Consider the following 22,542-nt stretch of genomic DNA (forward strand, 5'->3'; position numbering starts at 1 on the left):
CAACGTATCCGTGAAAAACGGACCGCAAAACACTGAAAAAGCCATACGGTAGTGTGAAAGAGGCCTTACAGACACACAGGATCTTCTCTCTTCAGAATCAGTGTAGAAGCTCTGACACATCTCTATTTCCTGTGAACCATCTTCTGTGTCTCTGTTACTAGAGACTAATCTAGCCTAACAACAGGCACTAGACTGGAATTGAGACCCCTGGTGGCCATGACTTTACAGCTTATTTTTTTAATAAAGTGATTTAGAAATTTGATAATTACACCATTCTCTATTAAATTAAGTTGTGTGAAAGTACAGTAACTCTTTAAATTATGGCCTAGTTAATCAACTCTAGGCGTTCTTGGGCCTCATCTGCCTAAGAAAAGAACTCAGGTCTACCATAAGTATGGTAATCTAAACATTAGTGTATTCTTTTTTGTTTATTTCGTTGCAATAATCTATATCTTTCTACACGTTTTGCATGATTCTGAAATATGTTCATGTGTATTAAATAAACTTCTATGTGGGTTATCTACTTATTTATGTGTATTTGTGAGACGAAAGTTGCAGAATATTAGCTCATTTCATGTAGACCTTCAGTAACCCTTTTTCTGAAGGTAATATTAATATTCCGCATATGTGTTTTATGAGACAGATGGCGGTTGTAAACTTACTGTAATGCAGATAAGCTTTAAATTAAAATGAATATGACACAGGAAATTAGGGTGATAAGGTTAAATCAGCCTAATATATATCACATATTTTTACATTTTTATATGCCTAATAAACATGTTACAAGATAGATGTTGTAGGCGTATCATTACTCTGAGCAATCATATTTTTTTCTTGTTTATTTCCTTCTAAAGTCTTTAAAAGAGATTTATGGATATAAAAGCTGGATTGTTGTAAGAATGTCTGCAACATTATAATTTACTTTATATTTTCCAAAACATCTCTGCTTGCTGTAAGTGAACGTGAACATTCTTCTTTACATTCGGAAGCCAAAATATTGTACAAACTTAAAGGGGTTGTCCCACAAAAAATATACAACATTTTTCAAGACAGCACCTGGATCGGAATACTTTTGTTATTGCATGTAATAAAAAATTTAGTATAGCCACTGAGTTATTCGATAAAATACATCTGTATAGTGCCATCTACTGTTTGTTTTTTTCCAAATTTTTCCTTCTACTTCACTGAGGTGGTCACATTATTATTTATTATTAAAGCGCCATTCGTTCCATAGCGCTATACATATGAAAAGGTATATACGTACATAATACAGACAATTGCACTAAGCATGAACAAGACGAGTTACAAACTGGTACAGAAGGAGAGAGGGCCCTGCCCGTGAGGGCTTACAATCTATGTGCTCAGTTTAAATCTTCAACTGTCAACTGTTGCAGAATTTACTGCAACTTAAAATCTGTTGCATTCATTTGAATGTGGCAGCAAGCCCATGGACTTCTGCAAGATCCATTCAGGTGAATAGAATTTATTTTCAGTTGTGCAACAAAATCTGCAACCTTCCAGGAAAAAGCTGAAACAGAAAGGACATGCCCCCTGAGAAAGGACATACCCCTGAGCTTCTAGTCTGAAATAAATCTAGCAGAACAATTGGAGCAATGAATGTGGAGACCTCTGATTCCCTGTGAGGTACAGGGCTGGTTCTAGCGTTGTTAGAAATGGATTGTCATGTACTATATGATGTCTGATTATTATTTTTTATATCAGTCACGGCATAACCCCTTTAATGTTTAGGCTCTGTTCACATCGCCATTATTCATTTCTGTTGAATCTGAGATGGTGACACTTATTAGATGTGAATGTAGACTTACAGAGAGTTTGCTACAGTTTATCCTGCTTAGGTAGTACTCTTGAAGTGATATGATTTGATGTATTAAATGTTTTTAAACATATTACACTATCCCATGTTAATTGCATGTACAGTACTTCAGGCTATGGCCCTTGCTCGCTGCTAAATCAGTATCTCAGACGGGCATAGATGCTGCTCCACTCACCCTCCTCCATCTTGAGTGGTCTGGTCCTGCCCCCCCCCCCCCCACATCTACTTTGCAGCAGTTCTGCCCACCAGATTCCTCTTCTCTCTCCTCCTTGGCAGGCTATGGTTTGCACTTGCCAGCTAGGCCTCTCACTTCTGTTGTTAGGGCACGCATTCCCCCGGATCTCAAAGGGCCAGCACGCACACGTCCTGATTTTCACCAGCCAATGGCTGGCAAACCTGTGGTACTTCAGACCCCTTCCCCAGTTCTTGCCTTGTTGTACTATAGTTGTTTGACTGCCTGTGTACTGACTTATGCCCTATTCTTGGATTCTGACCCTCTGCTCCATGACCGTATGCTGCCTTGATCTCCATTTACTGTATTGCATGTACTGCACCAGCCCTGACCTTGGTCCCTGACTATGATTCTGACTGGTCCATTGGAGCCCTGCACCAGTGTCTATGAACCCAGTGGGTTCTTACCTATTGATCTATCTATCTATCTATCTATCTATCTATCTATCTATCTATCTATCTATCTATATACTTTATCTATCTAATCTATCTGTCTGTCACCACTTCACATGGCCAGTATTTGGTCAGTATTTTGCATCAGTATTTGTAAGTCAAAACCAGTAGTGGGTCTATAACACAGATGAGGACCAAAGATTTCCATTATACTTTCTCTCTGTAGGACCTACTCCTGGTTCTGACTTATAAATACTGATGCCACAGATACTGTGTAGAAGTGGCCTATCTGTGGGTATATTCAATGTGTACTCTGAGTGTAGTGCCCTAGAGCAGGGGTACTGTGAAGTCTGGACAATTGTGGACATTTGCCCCTGTTTTCCCTATGCAAATTTATTAACTTCTTACTTTATTTCACTTGAAAGGGTTAACTTGCACTGTTTAATACTGTGTACAGTAGGTGTTTCTGACATTGTGTTTTTAGCACGACAGCGTCGCGCTGATACTCGGCAACATGGTGCCGAGATCTCGCACTCACTGGGATAGTGACAGCACATCCCAGCAAGCGCGTCATAGAAGCGACGGGAGATCCGACTTGGATTCCCGCCAATTCTACACGTGTGCGGCGTTTGTTATGAATCCTGAGGGGGAAGTCCCCGCCGGATTTTAAATAAAAATCCGGCCTGGGTCCCGCCCTCAGGAGCATACCGGGCCCTTAGGTCTGTTATGGGTTGTAAGGAGAGCCCCCCCCTACGCCGAAAAAAACGGCGTAGGGGGTCCCCCTACAATCCATACCAGACCCGTATCCAAAGCACGCTACCCGGCCAGCCAGGAAGGGAGTGGGGACGAGCGAGCGCCCCCCCCCCTCCTGAGCCGTACCAGGCTGCATGCCCTCAACATGGGGGGTTGGGTGCTCTGGGGCAGGGGGCGCACTGCGGCCCCCCCACCTCAGAGCACCCTGTCCCCATGTTGATGAGGACAGGGCCCCTTCCCGACAACCCTGGCCGTTGGTTGTCGGGGTATGCGGGCGGGAGGCTTATCGGAATCTGGAAGCCCCCTTTAATAAGGGGGCCCCCAGATACCGGCCCCCCACCCTAAGTGAATGAGTATGGGGTACATCGTACCCCTACCCATTCACCTGCAAGAAAAGTGGTAAAAACACAAATAAACCACACAGTGTATTAAAATATTTTATTTTTCTGCTCCGGAGGCCGCCCCCTGTCTTCTTTATTAGCTCTTTTACCAGGGGGGGGCTCTTCTTCTTCCGATATCCCGACGGGTCTTCTCCGCTATCCGGGGGGTCTTCTCAACTCTCCGGGGTTCTCCTTCTGTCTTCTCCTTCTGTCTTGTTGTCTCCTTCTGTCTTCTCCTTCTGTCTTGTTGTCTCCTTCTGTCTTCTGTCTCCGGGGTTCTCCTTCTGTTTTCGCCTCTCTCTGTTGTTGACTCGGCGCACCCCGGTTCTTCGTCTCGCGAGACGTCTCGCGAGACGAAGAATCGGGGTGCGCCGAGTCTCGCGAGACAAAGAACCGGGGTGCGCCGAGTCAACAACAGAGAGAGGCGAAAACAGAAGGAGAACCCCGGAGACAGAAGACAGAAGGAGACAACAAGACAGAAGGAGAAGACAGAAGGAGACAACAAGACAGAAGGAGAAGACAGAAGGAGAACCCCGGAGAGTTGAGAAGACCCCCCCCGGATAGCGGAGAAGACAGAAGGAGAACCCCGGAGACAGAAGACAGAAGGAGACAACAAGACAGAAGGAGAAGACAGAAGGAGAACCCCGGAGACAGAAGACAGAAGGAGACAACAAGACAGAAGGAGAAGACAGAAGGAGAACCCCGGAGAGTTGAGAAGACCCCCCCGGATAGCGGAGAAGACCCGTCGGGATATCGGAAGAAGAAGAGCCCCCCCCTGGTAAAAGAGCTAATAAAGAAGACAGGGGGCGGCCTCCGGAGCAGAAAAATAAAATATTTTAATACACTGTGTGGTTTATTTGTGTTTTTACCACTTTTCTTGCAGGTGAATGGGTAGGGGTACGATGTACCCCATACTCATTCACTTAGGGTGGGGGGCCGGTATCTGGGGGCCCCCTTATTAAAGGGGGCTCCCAGATTCCGATAAGCCTCCCGCCCGCATACCCCGACAACCAACGGCCAGGGTTGTCGGGAAGGGGCCCTGTCCTCATCAACATGGGGACAGGGTGCTCTGAGGTGGGGGGGCCGCAGTGCGCCCCCTGCCCCAGAGCACCCAACCCCCCATGTTGAGGGCATGCAGCCTGGTACGGCTCAGGAGGGGGGGGGCGCTCGCTCGTCCCCACTCCCTTCCTGGCTGGCCGGGTAGCGTGCTTTGGATACGGGTCTGGTATGGATTGTAGGGGGACCCCCTACGCCGTTTTTTTCGGCGTAGGGGGGGCTCTCCTTACAACCCATAACAGACCTAAGGGCCCGGTATGCTCCTGAGGGCGGGACCCAGGCCGGATTTTTATTTAAAATCCGGCGGGGACTTCCCCCTCAGGATTCATAACAAACGCCGCACACGTGTAGAATTGGCGGGAATCCAAGTCAGATCTCCCGTCGCTTCTATGACGGCTCTGTCTCCATCGCGGCAAGCCAGCTCGGCGCTGGCTCCCGCGATGGGGCTCGTATGTGCTCAATCTCGCCGAGAAATACAGCGAGATTGACACAAAATCGGGTTCACCTACTGTAACTGCATTTTATATGTATGTTGTGATATATATCTTGTTCATTTGCACTGTATTCACATGGCTCTGTGAAAAGGGTTAATGAATACTGAGATACTTTTGGGACTTTGAATAAGAAGCTGGTAATTTTACACATTTGCAATAGGGTTTAAAGAAGACCTTGTTTTGGAGGGAAAAAGCCAGACTTGCTTACCACCAAAACCAGACAGCTTGACCTTTCGAATGTCTGGTTTAGCTATGTTGTTATGTCTGGAAAATTGTTTTTGTCTGGAAAAACTGCTGTGTCATTGCCATTAAGCATAATTGAAACTCTAATGTAAGTCTATGACAGACAGGAGTGGTAACTTTGTAATTGTTTGTGCTGAGTTTCTCCACTTCACCCCTCCCACTAGAAGGTTCCAGTCTAGCTAGAAAGGGTATATAAGGAGAGCAGTCACAGCCCCTTGGATTCTGTAGTTAGGGACCAGTGCTTGGAGGGGAGACTTATGCCAGTCTGCATGAGTGACCAGAAGATAGGGGACGCTGAGCCGCAGACCATGGGTCATCAGCCCTGTGACAAAGGAGCCACCCGGACTACTGAGCTACAGACCATGGGCCTCAATGCGTTGGCCAGAGTACCAGCCTTCTGAAGAGAGAGAGGGACAGCTAGCTCAGGCATTTCCTCAGCATCAAACCCTTCCTCTGCCAGGGAGGAGACTGGAGAAGCCAGCCCTATGCCTCACCTGTATTGTTTTATACCTGAACTATTCCAGTAAAGAAGCACAATGGTGTACTGCAGACTCTAAATCTCAGGACTTATTTCCCATTGGGTGCACTATGCCTTACCATCACTTCTGGATAGCATCAATCTGTAGTGACACCTCAACGGTGTCCGGGTAACCCAACGTAGAGTTGGGGCCACCCCAAACACGGCCACTGCATTAATTATAGGTGAAGAATCTCATATGCCATAGCAGTATACTAGCAATTCTTGCCATGCAAAACACAAGGAGCACTTCATGCAATCAATGCTAATAAATCAGCAGCTGCAGGTGGATTCTATACATGGATGTAAATGGAAATTATGTTCATAATTCATCACTGATTCAGAAAGGGCATTTACAGGTGAGAGGACTTTTATTCTGATTTGCATGAATAATAATAGCTATGCTCATGGTTCCCTTTACTAAAAGGATAATTTAAAAAATTAAGTGACTAGCAACCGAATAATATGTTTCAGGTGTATTTTGCACCAGTGTGAAACTGTCATTGAACTTATCTAATGAATTTTTATTGCATTACATTTTTCCTTCTATAATGTTTTTTGTATTTACATTTTATTCTTGATTGTGAATAAAAAAAAACTACAAAAACATTGTAACATATGAAATTATAGAATATCTATGCACAGTGAGGGCAACATAAACTGGTGGCAGATACTGTGGGGTCACAGTGCCCATGTTGGGAACCGCAAACCGTGCGTCAAAAGATAGGATATGTTCTATCTTTTGCGGTGTCGTGGCCAGTGATGGCCAGTTCGCAGTGTTCGCCGACGAACACATGCGATCTGCCATCTTTATTCCCAAGTCCGGCGATGCAGAGGTAAGTCCTTACCTGTGCCTGCGCCGCGAGCCGCTCTGAAACACATGCGGTCACCGGGAGCAGGCAGTTCTGAGAACAGCCCGATGAAGGACCTATCGTGGACCTATTGAAGTCAATGGGTCCGCACCACGATGTGGAGTGCACCTGGCTGGTGCCTGTGTTTTGCAGACTCCACAACACAAGCACAGCATGTGAATGGAGCCTTAAAGCGGTTGTGCAGGGGTGTTATCCTCAGAATAGGTCATAAATATCTGATCTGCGGGAGTCCGACAACCGGCACCCCTGACGATCAGCTGTTTGAAGAGGAGATGGCGCTCTATGCGAGTGCTGCCTCCTTTTTATTAAACTATACGTGGTCTCCCTTGCAGCAGTGGTGCAGCGTAAAGTATTTGTATGGAATTGAACGAGAATTGGTAATTACACTGCGCTTCCAAGACGCCAGGCAGTTTAATGAACAGGAAGTATCACTCGCATGGAGGGGTTGCTCGGTGTCGGACCCCGGCAGATCACATATTGATGACCTATTCTAAGGATAGGTCATCAATATAAACCCCTGCACAACCCCTTTAAGTGTATAATAATTATGCAGTAAATTTTAAGCTATCCCTAATGGAGGCTACAGGCATCTAGAATTTTATCAGGTAAAAGCTATAAACACCTTTGAGGGCAATTTTTTTTTATTATTGTGTTCTACTCACTTTGGGCTAAAGATCATTTTTACAATTGATCTTTTTTTAAAATACAACAGTGATTGGCTGCAGAGGTCAAGTGTTGTTGACATGATGTCACCGCTGCAGCCAGGTAAATAGTGCCACACTGCAAGTTTATGAAGAGACAGCTGAAATATAGAGTGGACGGTCGGGGGAAGGATAGTGTGTGGCTAATATGTATTCAAGATCATAATTTCTGATAAGTAGATCATAGAAGAGGCAGCTCTTCAGCTCAGTTTTGTGAAGTAACTTGCCCTCCTGTGTGATTAGGACAGGTTTTGTGTGTACTAATAGAACAGCAGCTATTTTGTTTTCGCCCAATGATTGTTCCCTAGACAAAACGCTCCATTATAATTAATGAAAAGTATTTGGGAATATATTAATAAGGTAATATTTAAGTATTTTCAGTAATTTTATTTTATTAATTCCTGGAAAACCCCTCTGAGACTCAGACTATTGCTTTGCTTTCAGGTGCTCAAGTGAAGACTGGTACTCTGTGATTGCAATGTGGGGGGAGGGGCAATGTAGTAACAGAGAGACTCTCCTTTCTTGGGATAACCACTTAGACGCCACAGTGATTACTGACTGCTGTATCTAAGATGTTAGACAGCTGGCAATGCAGCTAGCTCCAATCCCAGCCATTTCAGTGGAAGCTTAGCTGTATATTACTGAGGAACTTAGGGGGTCAAACAGGCATAGAAATGATAAATGAGATGGACCTCCCGGCCCTTCCCCACCCACTTCACGCCCAGTTTTTTAGATCTGGCATGAGCGGGGAAAAGTCACAGATTGTGGCACAACTAATCTGCTCCAGAAACACACCTAAGGCTACTTTCAAACCAGAGTTTTTGCTGGATCAGTTAAAGACAATCCAGTTGTATTATCTTTAAAATAGCCATGACAGATCCATCATTAACTCCATTGTAAGTCAGACACAAAGGAAAATGGATCCGTACCCATTGACTTATATTGTGAATCATGACGGATCCTTCTTGCTCCGCACCACATTGTGGACAGAAAAACGCTGCTTGAAGAGTTATTCTGTCTGCATTGGGGATTCAACAAAATGGAACGGAATGAATTCTGGTGCACTCTGTTTCGTTCAGTTCAGTTTTGTCCCACATTGAAAATGAATAGGGACAAAACGGAAGCTTTTTTCCGAGCTATTGAGATCCTATGACAGATCTCAATAGTGGAAAGGGAAAATGCAGATGTGAAAGTAGCCTAATATAGACATATTTCTGGATAATAAATGACGCCCTTAGTCCTCACCTCCATGTAAAGTTATGTCAAGGTGCGGAAAGGGGTATGATAAAATCAAGTTAGCTCTATTACATGATGTCACAAGGACAAGCATTATCCATGGTCACACTGTTCACAAATAGCTGTCAGTGTTAGTAATGTCAGGATGCCTGTAGAATTAAACCAGTGATTTACTTTAGCATCTGCTCTTAACGGAAAATATTTAAATTTTCAGGAAATCCTTGAGAGCATTGAAAGAGCTCAGAACACTGATTACAGTCTAAAATTAGAGATGGCCTTGCAAGGTTTGCCCTGGCGGTCGTTTCACGGCGAACTTTGCTAGTTAGCGGTTCGCCGAACAGGCGAACATATGGCGATGTCTGCCAGCACCATATTCTTTTGAATTGTGCCGAACTTTGACCCATGACACATCCATCAGGTGGGACAGGACAGCCAATTGAGATGTTTCAACAAATGGACACAGCCCCCACCCTATAAATAAACCCGATCTGACAGCCATTTTACATGCAGTTTTTTTTGCCAGTGTAGGGTGAGGTTGCTGTGTGGAGCAGGGACAGACTGTTAGTGATACAAAGTGCTAGCTAATAGGGACACAAAAGTCCTTTTAAGGACTGGTATAGGTCTGCTATCGATAGGTGTGCCATACTGAGGGGTGTGATATACTTATAATATACTTTCTAATATAGAAAGTATATTATAGTGCATTTGTATTGTGCAGCAGTTGTGTGCGGTTCTGCTGCGATACTGCAGCTAGATAGAGGGACAAACGCTATTGGAATAACTAATTACAACTGGTGTGATATACCTGTTGCCCCCCAAAAAAACGGATTGAGGGGTAGTGATGGACGAAAATCGGCCAGGACAATTTTACTGCAATTTTACTGCAGGCAATTTTACTGCAGGCCAGTGGAGTACAGGCCTCAAACATTAGGCATTCACCGTACAGAAAAGAACAATTGATAATGTGGCTGGAGGTACATTAGGCGGTCACCGTATAACAATTTTACTGTTGGCCAGTTAGATTATAGGCCCCAAAAATTATGCATTCACCATACATAAAAGATCAAGTGATTATGTGGCTGGAGGTATATTAAACAGTCATTGGATATCAATTTTACTGCAGGCCAGTGGACTACAGGCCCCAAAAATTATTCATTCACTGGACAGAGAACATCAAGTGATTATGTGGCTAGAGGTATATTAGATGGTCATTGTGTCACGGCCACGGTTTTGGCCGTGACTCCTTGGGAGCCGCATACTGTTGCCCGCGGTTTGGGTTGTTGTTTCAACCGCAGCTTGAGGCTTGATGTTGTTTGCCTCAGGTGCGGTTGCCGCGGACAACAGGTATGTGTGCGGTCCCTTTGGAGTTTGTGTGTGTGTATGTATGCACTGTCGTTTGTCTGTGTGCACTCTGTGTACTGTGTGGTGTGCACGGACACCTTTCCTGCATTGTGGTTGCCCGTGGCAACGTTTGTCATTGTGTACATGTGGTGGAAGTGTCCCGGCCTTGGGGCTGACTCCCAGGACACGGTTGCCACCCATGTCGTTGCCTGCGGCAACAACCACAGTGTGTTTGTCGTGTTGGACACTTTCCCTTTAAGTTGGTGTTTTCCCTTTCCTGTGGTGCTGGAAGGGTTAACTCCCTTCCCAGTGTGTGTGATGTCACTGGGTGTGTCTGACCATTGGGTGTGGCCTCTTAGGCCTATAAAGCCTCTCACTTTGGCATGGCTCAGTAGGTTGCTTCAGTCATGCTTTGCTGTTGCAGCCTCCTGTGATTTCCATCTTCTTGTAAGGGCCACCCTTCCGGTCATAAGTTCTAATACCGTGATGTGTTGTTGATGTCTTGTGTCTCTGTGTTTTGTGCAGCTATGGATGTCCTGGTCCCTGTGTGTCTTCATGTGTGTGCTGTTTACCTTTGTCTGTGTGGACAGCCTTTCCTAAGCACGGGTTCCAGTCAGCAAGGCTGAGACAGGTTTGGTTGGAACTGTTTGGTTCACCTGTCTTATCCATAGTCATGTTTATGTACCCCCTTCTTCATGCTGCTTGGCCAGTGAGACTCCTGCTCCTCCGTGTCTAGGAGGAGTGGGTTGTCTTACCCTGCTCCTTAGCCCAGGGACCGGTCGGAGGGTAAGTCAGGGATCCGAGGTTCCTGCGCATGGGTCCTCCTACCATCAGGGTCGGCCCATGCAGGTAGGAGACAGGGTCAGCGTTAGGGACGCAACAGGAGGTGACCTGCTCCCTAATTCTGTGTTCCTGGCGAGTAGCGACTGGACATCTTCCTTCATCGCACGGCTGAGGATTTCCCCCATCCTCAGCCGTGACACATTGGATATCAATTTTACTGCAGACCAGTACAAATACATGTCAAATACATACAGTACAGACCAAAAGTTTGGACACACCTTCTCATTCAAAGAGTTTTCTTTATTTTCATGACTATGAAAATTGTAGATTTACACTGAAGGCATCAAAACTATGAATTAACACATGTGGAATTATATACATAACAAACAAGTGTGAAACTACTGAAAATATGTCATATTCTAGGTTCAAAGTAGCCACCTTTTTGCTTTGATTACTGCTTTGCACACTCTTGGCATTTTCTTGATGAGCTTCAAGAGGTAGTCCCCTGAAATGGTTTTTACTTCATAGGTGTGCCCTGTCAGGTTTAATAAGTGGGATTTCTTGCCTTATAAATGGGGTTGGGACCATCAGTTGCGTTGAGGAGAAGTCAGGTGGATACACAGCTGCTAGTCCTACTGAATAGACTGTTAGAATTAGTATTATGGCAAGAAAAAAGCAGCTAAGCAAAGAAAAACGAGTGGCCATCATTACTTAAAGAAATGAAGGTCAGTCAGTCAGCCGAAAAATTGGGAAAACTTTGAAAGTAAGGGCTATTTGACCATGAAGGAGAGTGATGGGGTGCTGCGCCAGATGACCTGGCCTCCACAGTCACCGGACCTGAACCCAATCGAGATGGTTTGGGGTGAGCTGGACCGAAGAGTGAAGGCAAAAGGGCCAACAAGTGCTAAGCATCTCTGGGAACTCCTTCAAGACTGTTGGAAGACCATTTCAGGGGACTACCTCTTGAAGCTCATCAAGAGAAGGCCAAGAGTGTGCAAAGCAGTAATCAAAGCAAAAGGTGGCTACTTTGAAGAACTTAGAATATGACATATTTTCAGTTGTTTCACACTTGTTTGTTATGTATATAATTCCACATGTGTTAATTCATAGTTTTGATGCCTTCATAGTCATGAAAATAAAGAAAACTCTTTGAATGAGAAGGTGTGTCCAAACTTTTGGTCTGTACTGTATGTTTAGAATAACTAAAAATATAAAATTGGATTAAAAACATGGCTAACAAAATCCCCCCTCTTGAATAAACCTCAAATTATAATAGGTGAAATTCGATGTAGTCATCACAGGTGTGGAATTCCTCCGAGGCCCCAACAATTTGATATATATATATTAGACAGTCATTGGATATCAATTTTACTGCAGGCCAGTGGACTACAGGCCCCAAAAATTATTCATTCACCGTACAGAAAAGAACAATTGATAATGTGGCTGGAGGTATATTAGGCGGTCACCGTATAACAATTTTACTGTTGGCCAGTTAGATTACAGGCCCCAAAAATTATGCATACACCGTACAGAAAAGAACAAGTGATTATGTGGCTGGAGGTACATTAGGCGGTCACCGTATAACAATTTTACTGTTGGCCAGTTACATTAAATGCCCCAAAAATTATGCATTCAACGTACAGAAAAGATCAAGTCATTATGTGGCTGGAAGTACATTAGGCGGTCACCGTATAACAATTTTACTGTTGGCTAGTTAGATTACATATTTAGAAGATATGGTGGCTCACCCTACACTAATTAAGGAGCGGGTGCTGCAAAGCCCAAATGACTCACCCTGTCAAGAGGTTTTGGATATAAAGTAATAATGAGGGCTGAGCACTCACCACTTGGACAACGGAAACAAATACTCCAGAATAAAAAAGTAGCTGGGTAATTTAATGGTTAAAAAAGCACAGGGTGTGCAGACAATCTATAAAAAACTAGACAATATATAAATGCATTTGCAGTAAAAAGTGGTTACTTCATCATAAAAGGTAAAAAAAAGTAGAAGATGGTCTTCCTGTGATTACATAGGAACATATAAAAAAGTGGAATAAAAAATGTGCAGTGATTAGTTCATCATAATATCTGTAAAAAACCGGAGGAAAAATAGTATTGTCAAAGGTATTCTTCATGCGATTGCATGCACAGATGATATATATAATTTTTTTTTATATATATACATATGCTGTCCGATCCAAACGATGTGAGTTATTAGACAACTAGGAGAAAAACATCTCAATTCCCTCATTATTACTTTATATCCAGTTAGATTACAGGCCCCAAAAATTATGCATTTACCGTACAGAAAAGATCAAGTCATTATGTGGCTGGAGGTATATTAGACGTCATTGTATATTAATTTTACTGCAGGCCAGTGGAGTACAGGCCCCAAACATTAGGCATTCACCTGACAGAAAACATCAAGTGATTATGTGGCTGGAGGTATATTAGACAGTCATTAGATAACAATTTTACTGCAGGTCAGTACAAATACATGTCAAATACATATGTTTAGAAGAACTAAAAATATAAAATTGGATTAAAAACATGGCTAACGAAATCCCCCCTCTTGAAAAAAAAAAACTAATGGTAATAGGTGAAATTCAATTAAACGGGTTTGTCACAGGTGTTGAATTCCTCCGAGATCCATGCCTCATTCATTTTTAGAAATTTGAGGTAGTCTACACTGTCGTGAGCTAGGCGAATGCCCTTATCGGTCACAATCCCCCCTGCTGCGCTGAACGTCCTTTCGAACAAGAAACTCAACGAGGGGAAAGCCAAGAGTTCCATGGCAAATTGTGCCAGGTCTGGCCACAGGTCAAGCCTGCACACCCAGTAGTCAAGGGGTTCCTCGCTTCTCAGAGCATCCACATCGGCCGTTAACCCGATGTAGTCGGACACCTGTCGGTCTAGGCATTCCTTGAGGCTGAATCTGGATGGCGGCTGTTGATGGGATGGCTGCAAGAATGATCTCATATACGAAGTGACCAACACATCTTCAAACCGCCCTTTTCTTGCATCTGCAGTAGGATTGATACCCACAATCTCTGTGGGTGGAAATTCCTCTGCCAGCGCCCGCAACAGCAGAATGCAGCATCTCTCGAAGCAAGGCCTGGAAATGCTGCATTCTGCCAGCCCTTTGTGATGCTGGTAACATGTCCGCCATTTTGTGTTTGTACCGGGGGTCTAAGTGAAATTGCCGCCCCGTACTGGTCCTTGCCCTTTATGCTTTTTATACGGGGGTCCTCTTCAAACACTGGAGCATGAGGGCCCCCATTTGCACTAAATTGGAAGCGGTGGAGCGGCCTGGCTCCTGCTCATCGCCCAGGAGAATGTCGTCCTCGTTCTCCTCCCCCATCCACGGACAGCACTATAGATCCCAGAAAAGTTTAAAGCCTTCTCTTCTTGCTCCTCTTCCTCCTTGTTTCCCCAGGCACCATCCTCCTCTGACTCCTCTTCAGACTTCTGCTGACTTGTCTCAGATGGAGTAGCACCCCCGGGAATTCATCAGCATTGCAGCTTCCTCATCATTCTGCTCCTGCTCCTCGACAGGTTGATCAATGACATGACGCAATGCACGCTTCAGAAAGAAGGTATGATGTCACTGATGGCGCCCTGGCTGCGACTGACCAGTTTGGTGATCTCATCAAATGGCCACATGCATGTGTTGCGCATGAGCAGCCAATGGCGCGGTGAAAAAAACCAAGCTCCCAGAACTTGTCCTGCCGCAGAGTTCTGCTGGAGCAGACTTTCAAGCATTATCAAGGTGGAGTTCCAGCTCATCAGGCAGTCACAAATCAGACATATGACGGGCAGGTGGTGTCACCGCTGAATGTCAGCAAGGCGAATCATGGCCGAGTAAGTTCTTCTAAAATGGCCAGAGATTTTCCTGGCCTGCCACAAGACGTCCTGGGCCCCGGGGTATTTGGCAACGAATTGGTGCACGACTAAGTTCAGGACGTGTGCCATGCACGGCACGTGTGTCATTTCACCCTGTTACTGCGCGCTCAGCAGATTGGCACCATTGTCACACACCACTTTACCAACTGTCAAATTGAGCGGGTTAGCCACTGATCAGCCTGTGACCACAGAGCTTAAAGCATTGCAGGACTGATGTGGCTCTTGGCTTCCAGGCACAACAGCTGCAGCACAGAATGTCAACGTCTCACCTGTCACGTCAAAAAGGTTCTGGGGAGCTGGGGGGGCGCAGCGAAAGAGGCAATCCGTGGCGGTAACACCAAATCCACACGGATGCCACGGGTTGCATGCTTAACAGCCATCAGAAGGTTCATCCTGTGGACAGTAAAAGTTATGTACCTTCCCTGCCCGTGTTTGCTAGACCACGTGTCTGTGGTCAGATGTATCTTGGCACCAACACTGTGTGCCAGAGATACATTCACTTGATGCTGAACATGGCCATATAGCTCTGGGAAGCCCTTCTGGGAGAAATATTTCCTTCCATGAACCTTCCATTGTGGTGTGCCAATGACAATACATTTTTTAAAGGCCTCCGAGTCCACCAGTTTATATGAAGTAGTTGGCGGGCTAGCAGTTCCGACAAGCCATCGCTCTGCCGTTGGGCAAGAGGGTTATTCGGCATCATCAACTTTTTATGTTCGAACATTTGGGCCACGGAAGCCTGCCTTTTGCCAGATGAACACGATGACGGCACGGTGGAAGGTGGAGTGGAGGACAAATGGGAGGAGAGAGGAGAAGAAGAGGCAGGATGTGGAGTGTGGCTTTGTGGGTTCTGACGGTGTTGGTCCCACTGGGCTCAGTGATAGGAGACCAGGTGCCTTATTAAGGCGGTCGTACCTAGGTTGGTGTTGGGCTCTTATGCGTTGACAGCGTAGGCTGCAGATGGCAACACTATTGTCAGAAGCTGACACGTTAAAAAAAATTCACACTGTGGAGTCATGTGCCGGCGTCCTGGAAGCGCCAGATGTGACTGTGCATGGTGGATTTCTTGCTCCAGATGCATTTGCAGTCTGCTTATTGCCTGTGCACTGCGAGTTCTGCCTGCTTTTCCTCCTTCTCCTCCCTATCTGCTTCTCCGTCTCTCCCTCTGAACTCCCCTCCTCTTCCTTTCTTGTGGGCACCCACATGACATCCATCGATACGTCATCATCGTCACCTTCACCACCACTGACATTAGATATCTCGGAGTAAGCAGCAACAGCCGGGACCACCCTCCTTGGGCTGATCTGGGTACTGTCGTCAGACCGCTGGGTGGCGGCCGTTGCTACCTCCTCTTCCTCATCCGATGCCTAGAATGGCTGTGCATCGGTAAGGTCTAGGAATGGATGGGAAAAGAATTCCTCTGACTCGAGTGGAGGAGCTATGGTGGTGGTAGGGGTGGTGGTCATTAGGGGTGCACACAGCAGAGAGTGAGAAGGGTGCTAATACAGAGGATGAGGAGGGTGCAGAAGCAGAAGGCTGAGTGAGCTACTCAACCAACTCTGTTGCATCCTTTGACATAATCGCACACACCTTCTCCAACTTCCCACTTAGGCTCTCGCCTGGTGCACCTGCCCGACCCCTACCACACCTGTGGAATGGCCTGCCTCTTCCTCTGCCTGTCATTTTCAAAATGACCCTGTGACAAAGTCCCTATAGAAGAGCAGTATTTGTGGGAGCATGTATATAGAACCCCTTAATAATTATTTGCTGGAAGCAGGTATATCAAACCCCTTAATCAGTTTTTGGGGGGCAACTGTTATATCACACCAGTTGCAATTAGTTGTCCCTCTGTATAGCTGGGGTATCTCAGCAGAACCGCACACAACTGCTGCACAATACAAATGCACTATATAGAAAGTATATTATAGGTATATCACACCCCTGCCTCAATCAGTTTTTTTTGGGGGGGGGGGGGGGGCAACTGGTATATTACACTAGTTGCAATTAGTAGTTCCAATAGCATTTGTCCCTCTATATAGCTGCGGTATCTCAGCAGATCCGCACACAACTGCTACCCAATACAAATGCACTATATAGAAGGTATATTATAGGTATATCACACCCCTGCCTCAATCATTTTTTTTGGGGGGGCAACTGGTATATCACACCAGTTGCAATTAATTGTTCCAATAGCGTTTGTCCCTCTGTATAGCTGCGGTATTGCTGCAGAACCGCACACAACTGCTGCACAATACAAATGCACTATATAGAAAGTATATCATAGATATATCACACCCCTGCCTCAATCAGTATATATGGGGGGCAACTGGTATATCACACAAGTTGCAATTAGTTGTTCCAATAGCGTTTGTCCCTCTGTATAGCTGCGGTATCGCTGCAGAACCGCACACAACTGCTGCACAATACAAATGCACTATAATATACTTTCTATGTTAGAAAGTATATTATAAGTATATCACACCTCTCAGTATGTCACACCTATTGATAGCACACCTATACTAGTCCTTAAAAGGACTTTTGTGTCCCTATTAGCTAGCCTTTGGTGTCCCTAACAATCTGTCCCTTCTCCACACAGCAACCTCTTCCTACACTGGCAAAAGAATGAATGCAAAATGCCGGCCAGATCGGGTTTATTTATAGGGTAGGGTGTCAGTCCATGTGTTGAAAAGTCTCAATAGGCTGTCCTGTCCCACCTGATGGATTTGTCATGGATTTGTCATGGGTCAAAATTCTGCATAATGCAAAATAATATGGTGCTGGCGGACATCGCCATATGTTCGCCTGTTCAGCGAACCGTGAATGAGCATAGTTCACCGCGAAACGACCGCAATGCCGAACCGCAAGGCCATCTCCGCCGGCACCATATTCTTTTGCATTGTACAGAATTTTGACCCATGACAAATCCATCAGGTGGGACAGGACAGCCTATTGAGACTTTTGAACACATGGACTGATACCCTACCCTATAAATAAACCCGATCTAGCCGGCATTTTGCATTCAGTCTTTTGCCAGTGTAGGGAGAGGATGCTGTGTGGAGAAGGGACAGATTGTTAGGGACACCAAAGGCTATCTAATAGGGACACAAAAGTCCTTTTAAGGACTAGTATAGGTGTGCTATCAATAGGTGTGACATACTGAGGGGTGTGATATACCTATAATATACCTTCTAACATAGAAAGTATATTATAGTGCATTTGTATTGTGCAGCAGTTGTGTGCGGTTCTGCTGAGATACCGCAGCTAAATGGAGGGACAAACACTATTGGAATAACTAATTGCAACTGGTGTGATATACCTGTTGCCCCAAAGAAACTGATTAAGGGGTGCGATATACCAGCTGCCACAAAATACAGATTAAGGCTACTTTCACACTTGTGTTTCACGGATCCGTTTGAAATGCATTTCAAACGGATCCGTCAATAAACTGACTAAACAGAGACAAACGGAAGCCATTCAGACGGATCCGTTCAAACTGATCCGTCTGTATTGCGGATCTGTTTGTCACGCTCGTTTCCGTTTTGCCATCCGTTTAGCGGATCCGTTTTGGAATGAGTAGCATCTCTAGGTTCCATCTTCATGTATTCAGATCCCCAGGGTTGACATGCTCCTATATTTCTCCAGGGCTATCTTGTTGAAATTCAAAGCTGGTCCGGCTTTGATAATGGACCACACTTTTCGGACTCTTGTACACGACTACATGCACTTAAAGATGTATAGTGTTCGTTAGCGGGCCATATGTCCCTGATCGTCCTTCATCGTGCGTACGGGAGTACAGAGCATCATGATGCTGACCATGTTGTGCAGCAAACTGGGCTATTGTCCCACACTCATACAGTTGTTTTCAAAATTATTCAACCCCCACTGAAATTTAGTGTTTTGGCCAGTTTGACATTGATTTTGATCATTTCAGTCATCTTGCTTACAATTAAATCAAAGAGGCACTTGTAAGTCAGACAAATATAACATAACATTTATAATGAAATAACCACAAATGTCTTTTCTGTGCTCACATCATTATCAGTTTTATTCAACCCCCAAGTGACATTCAATCTTAGTACTTAGTACAACATCCTTTTCCAGTTATAACAGCGTTTAAACGTGAAGCATAGCTTGACACAAGTGTCTTGCAGCGATCTACGGGTATCTTCGCCCATTCTTCATGGGCAAAAGCCTCCAGTTCAGTCACATTCTTAGGCTTGCGCGCTGCAACTGCTTTCTTTAAGTCCCACCAGAGGTTCTCAATCGGATTTAAGTCTGGTGACTGCGATGGCCACTTCAAAATGTTCCAGCCTTTAATCTGCAACCATGCTCTAGTGGACTTGGAGGTATGCTTGGGATCATTGTCCTGTTGAAAGGTCCAACGTCTCCCAAGCCTCAGGTTTGTGACGGACTGCATCACATTTTCATCCAATATCTCCTGGTACTGAAGAGAATTCATGGTACTTTGCACACGCTGAAGCTTCCCTGTACCTGTAGAAGCAAAACAGCCCCAAAGCATGATTGAACCCCCACCATGCTTCACAGTAGGCAAGGTGTTCTTTTCTTCATAGGCCTTGTTCTTCCTCCTCCAAACATAGCGTTGATCCATGGGCCCAAACAGTTCTAATTTTGTTTCATCAGTCCAACTACCCCAAAACTTTTGTGGTTTGTCCACATGACTTTTGGCATACTGCAGTCGACTCTTCTTATTCTTTGGAGACAGCAAGGGGGTGCGCCTGGGAGTTCTGGCATGGAGGCCTTCATTACGCAGTGTGCGCCTTATTGTCTGAGCTGAAACTTTAGTACCCACATCTGACAAATCTTTTTTCAGTTCCTCAGCAGTCACACGGGGACTTTTCTCCACTCTGCGCTTCAGGTAGCGCACAGCAGTCAAAGTCAGCATCTTCTTTCTGTCACGACCAGGTAGCGTTTCAACAGTGCCCTTTGCCTTGAATTTGCGAATGATGCTTCCTATGGTGTCTCTTGGTATGTTTAACATCTTTGCAATCTTCTTATAGCCATTGCCCTTCCTGTGAAGAGAAATCACCTCTTCTCTTGTCTTCCTGGACCATTCTCTTGACTTCACCATGTTTGTAAACACACCAGTAAATGTCTAGAAGGAGCTGAGTATCACAGTCCTTTTAAATCTGCCTAATTGGTGCTTATTATGCTTGATTGCTGCTCCTTGACATCCACAGGTGTTTTCAATACCTGATCGAAAACACTTGAATGAACCTCTGTTCTTAAGAGTGGTAGTCTTTAAGGGGTTGAATAATTGTGTCAATGAAGAAATCACAAAAAAAAACATTTAATACTGTATTACAAAAACAATTGATGTAATTTTAGTTGCATTTGGTTCTTTAAAAAGTCCTTGTAAGATTTCATTCTGAACACAATTACAAATGTACACTAAATTCCCTAAAACCCTTCACAGCATTGGGGGTTGAATAATTTGGAACACAACTGTATGATCTATTAGTGCAAGACGATATCCCCACTGGCAGCTCAACTTGCACAGAATCATTGTACACTATGATGCTGTGTACTCTCGTGCGCACGATCAATGCTACTACGGGACATATGGCCTGCTCACGGACCGTATGTCTCTTGGGGCATACAGTCGTGTGCAAGAGGCCTTAAAGGGGTTTTCTCATCTCATACAATGGGGGCATACCACTAAGATATGCCCACATTGTCTTATAGGTGCGGGTCCCACCGCTGGTACCCTCACATATATTGAGAACGGAGCCCAAAAAGTGGATGAGGTCGCACTGCGCTGCCGCCCTCCATTCATTTCTATGGGATAGGCGGGGATTAGCGCTTGGTGGTGGACGTACCACGGGAAATTTGTTGTCCTCCAGCAACAGTGCTCCCCACTCCGTTCTCGATATAGGTGCGGATCCTACAAATGTTACCCACACCTATCAGACAATGGGGGCATATTCAAGCAAAATCCCCCCATTGTCTATGTGAATACCCCTTTAAAAACTGTATGTCCCTTGCGTGTCCCTTGTGGTAATCACACTAGTTATATTAGAGCGTCATCGGGAAATCATTAAATGGTAAAATTACAATTTATTAATGAATTCCTGATGATGCTGATGGACCGTGACTCCCACAAGGGCTCATATGAAAGGGCACAAGATTGAACAATGAACAAGCATTTGCTTGTTCATGTGCCAATCATAGGGTCTACGATCAATAAAGAGCCAAAAGATAGCTCAATATTGATAGAAACAGAAGGTAACACATGCTCGAGGGGGTGGGAAGGGAAAGGTTGGTGGTACTGGTCACTGGTGTGGGATGGGGGGTAGGTGTGGGATGGGGGATAGGTGTGGGATGGGGGTGGGGTGGGGGGTTGGGGGCAGTGCATAATTTCCCATGACCCATTCTATAGCATGATCTTAAACTCATGCAACTGCTCGGGCGTCATTGAGTCCATCAAACTGATCATGCTAAGCCCATAATGGTAGTTTGGGCTGCGTTGAAACACCGACTCCGCCCCCCTCCCAGCGGCGAATCAAGTCAGCACCAAACTCCATCTGATGTTGGGCAAAACCTTCTAGAGCGTCGGAAACGACATCTACAAGGTTCGCATAATCAGCTCGATTTGGCCTACTGGATCTCTGCCCGCTCACCAGGGCTCTCAAATTTTGGCAAAAACCTAAGAGCCTCTGTTGAGCGGAGGGATTCGGTAGGGGACCCGGATTATCCTGAGCCAATACATGAGGGACAGGAGGGCTGGCGCTGGCGATCTGTTCCGGTTCCGCCTCAGGAGGTTGTTCAGGCTCCCGAGTGCTGCTGGCACTTCTGTAGGAAAAAAATAAGGAAAGTTAGGAATTCTTCTTTAAATAAAACACCCATGTTCTATGCTATGTCTACCGTATACCATAGGGGGCTGGCCAAAACAGGGGAGCCAAACGCTCCGCTGTCTCAGACAGCCCCTTACACTCAGAAGAGGAGAACAGTTGTCCCTCTGACTGTAGGGGTCTGGCCAAAACAGGGGAGCCAAACGCTCTGCTGTCTTAGACAGCCCCTTACACTCAGACGGAGAGAACAGCTGTCCCTCTGACTGTAGGGGGCTGGCCAAAACAGGGGAGCCAAACGCTCTGCTGTCTCAGACAGCCCCTTAAACTCAGAAGGAGAGAACAGTTGTCCCTCTGACTGTAGGGGGCTGGCCAAAACTGGGGAGCCAAACACTCCGCTGTCTCAGACAGCCCCTTACACTCAGATGGACTGTAGGGGGCTGGCCAAAACAGGGGAGCCAAATGCTCCGCTGTCTCAGACAGTCCCTTTACAAAAAAATGTTTAACAGTTGTTAAAAATATTTACCTTCTTGGTACTATCGCCCTTCGTAGGAACCCCAGGGCCGCCGTATGGATGTATGGGGTCCCTGAGGTTCCTCCGGAGCCACTCGGGGCCTGAACCTCATTGTTATAATCCCTCCTGAAGCTGTCCCGGATAGATCGCCAACGCGTTGTAACCAGTTTGACTATAGAAAAAAAACATTAAAAATAAAATCAGCATGATGAAAGGAAAATAACAATATTTTAATATATTAAAATACATATTGTTTTACTTACCATATTTCTCCTGAGCCGCCGCATTTAGATCCCCCCAGGTCTCAAAAACTTCGGCACAGATGTCCCTCCAGAGCCGCTGGGTACGATGATGATCAGTGTGGTGGCGGTCGGAGTGGTCCCATAATGCTGGACGCTCCTCCACCAGTTGGATGAGGAGCAGGTTATGTATCGTAGGAACCCCGAACTCCTCATCTTCCCTGGTGGAGCCTACAGAACCCTGAA

General features: G+C 45.4%; 1 long non-coding RNA gene across 1 annotated transcript; it reads left to right on the forward strand.

Annotated features, from left to right (window-relative positions):
• Positions 1-1,009: 1,009 nt before the first annotated feature.
• Positions 1,010-19,319, forward strand: LOC121002266. Its single transcript, XR_005779266.1, has 3 exons — positions 1,010-1,138; positions 8,014-8,021; positions 19,309-19,319. It is a non-coding gene; the product is annotated as an uncharacterized LOC121002266 (long non-coding RNA).
• The last annotated feature ends 3,223 nt before the right edge of the window (positions 19,320-22,542 follow it).

This window comes from Bufo bufo, chromosome 5, assembly GCF_905171765.1.
Source record: "Bufo bufo chromosome 5, aBufBuf1.1, whole genome shotgun sequence".
Lineage (NCBI taxonomy): Eukaryota > Metazoa > Chordata > Amphibia > Anura > Bufonidae > Bufo > Bufo bufo.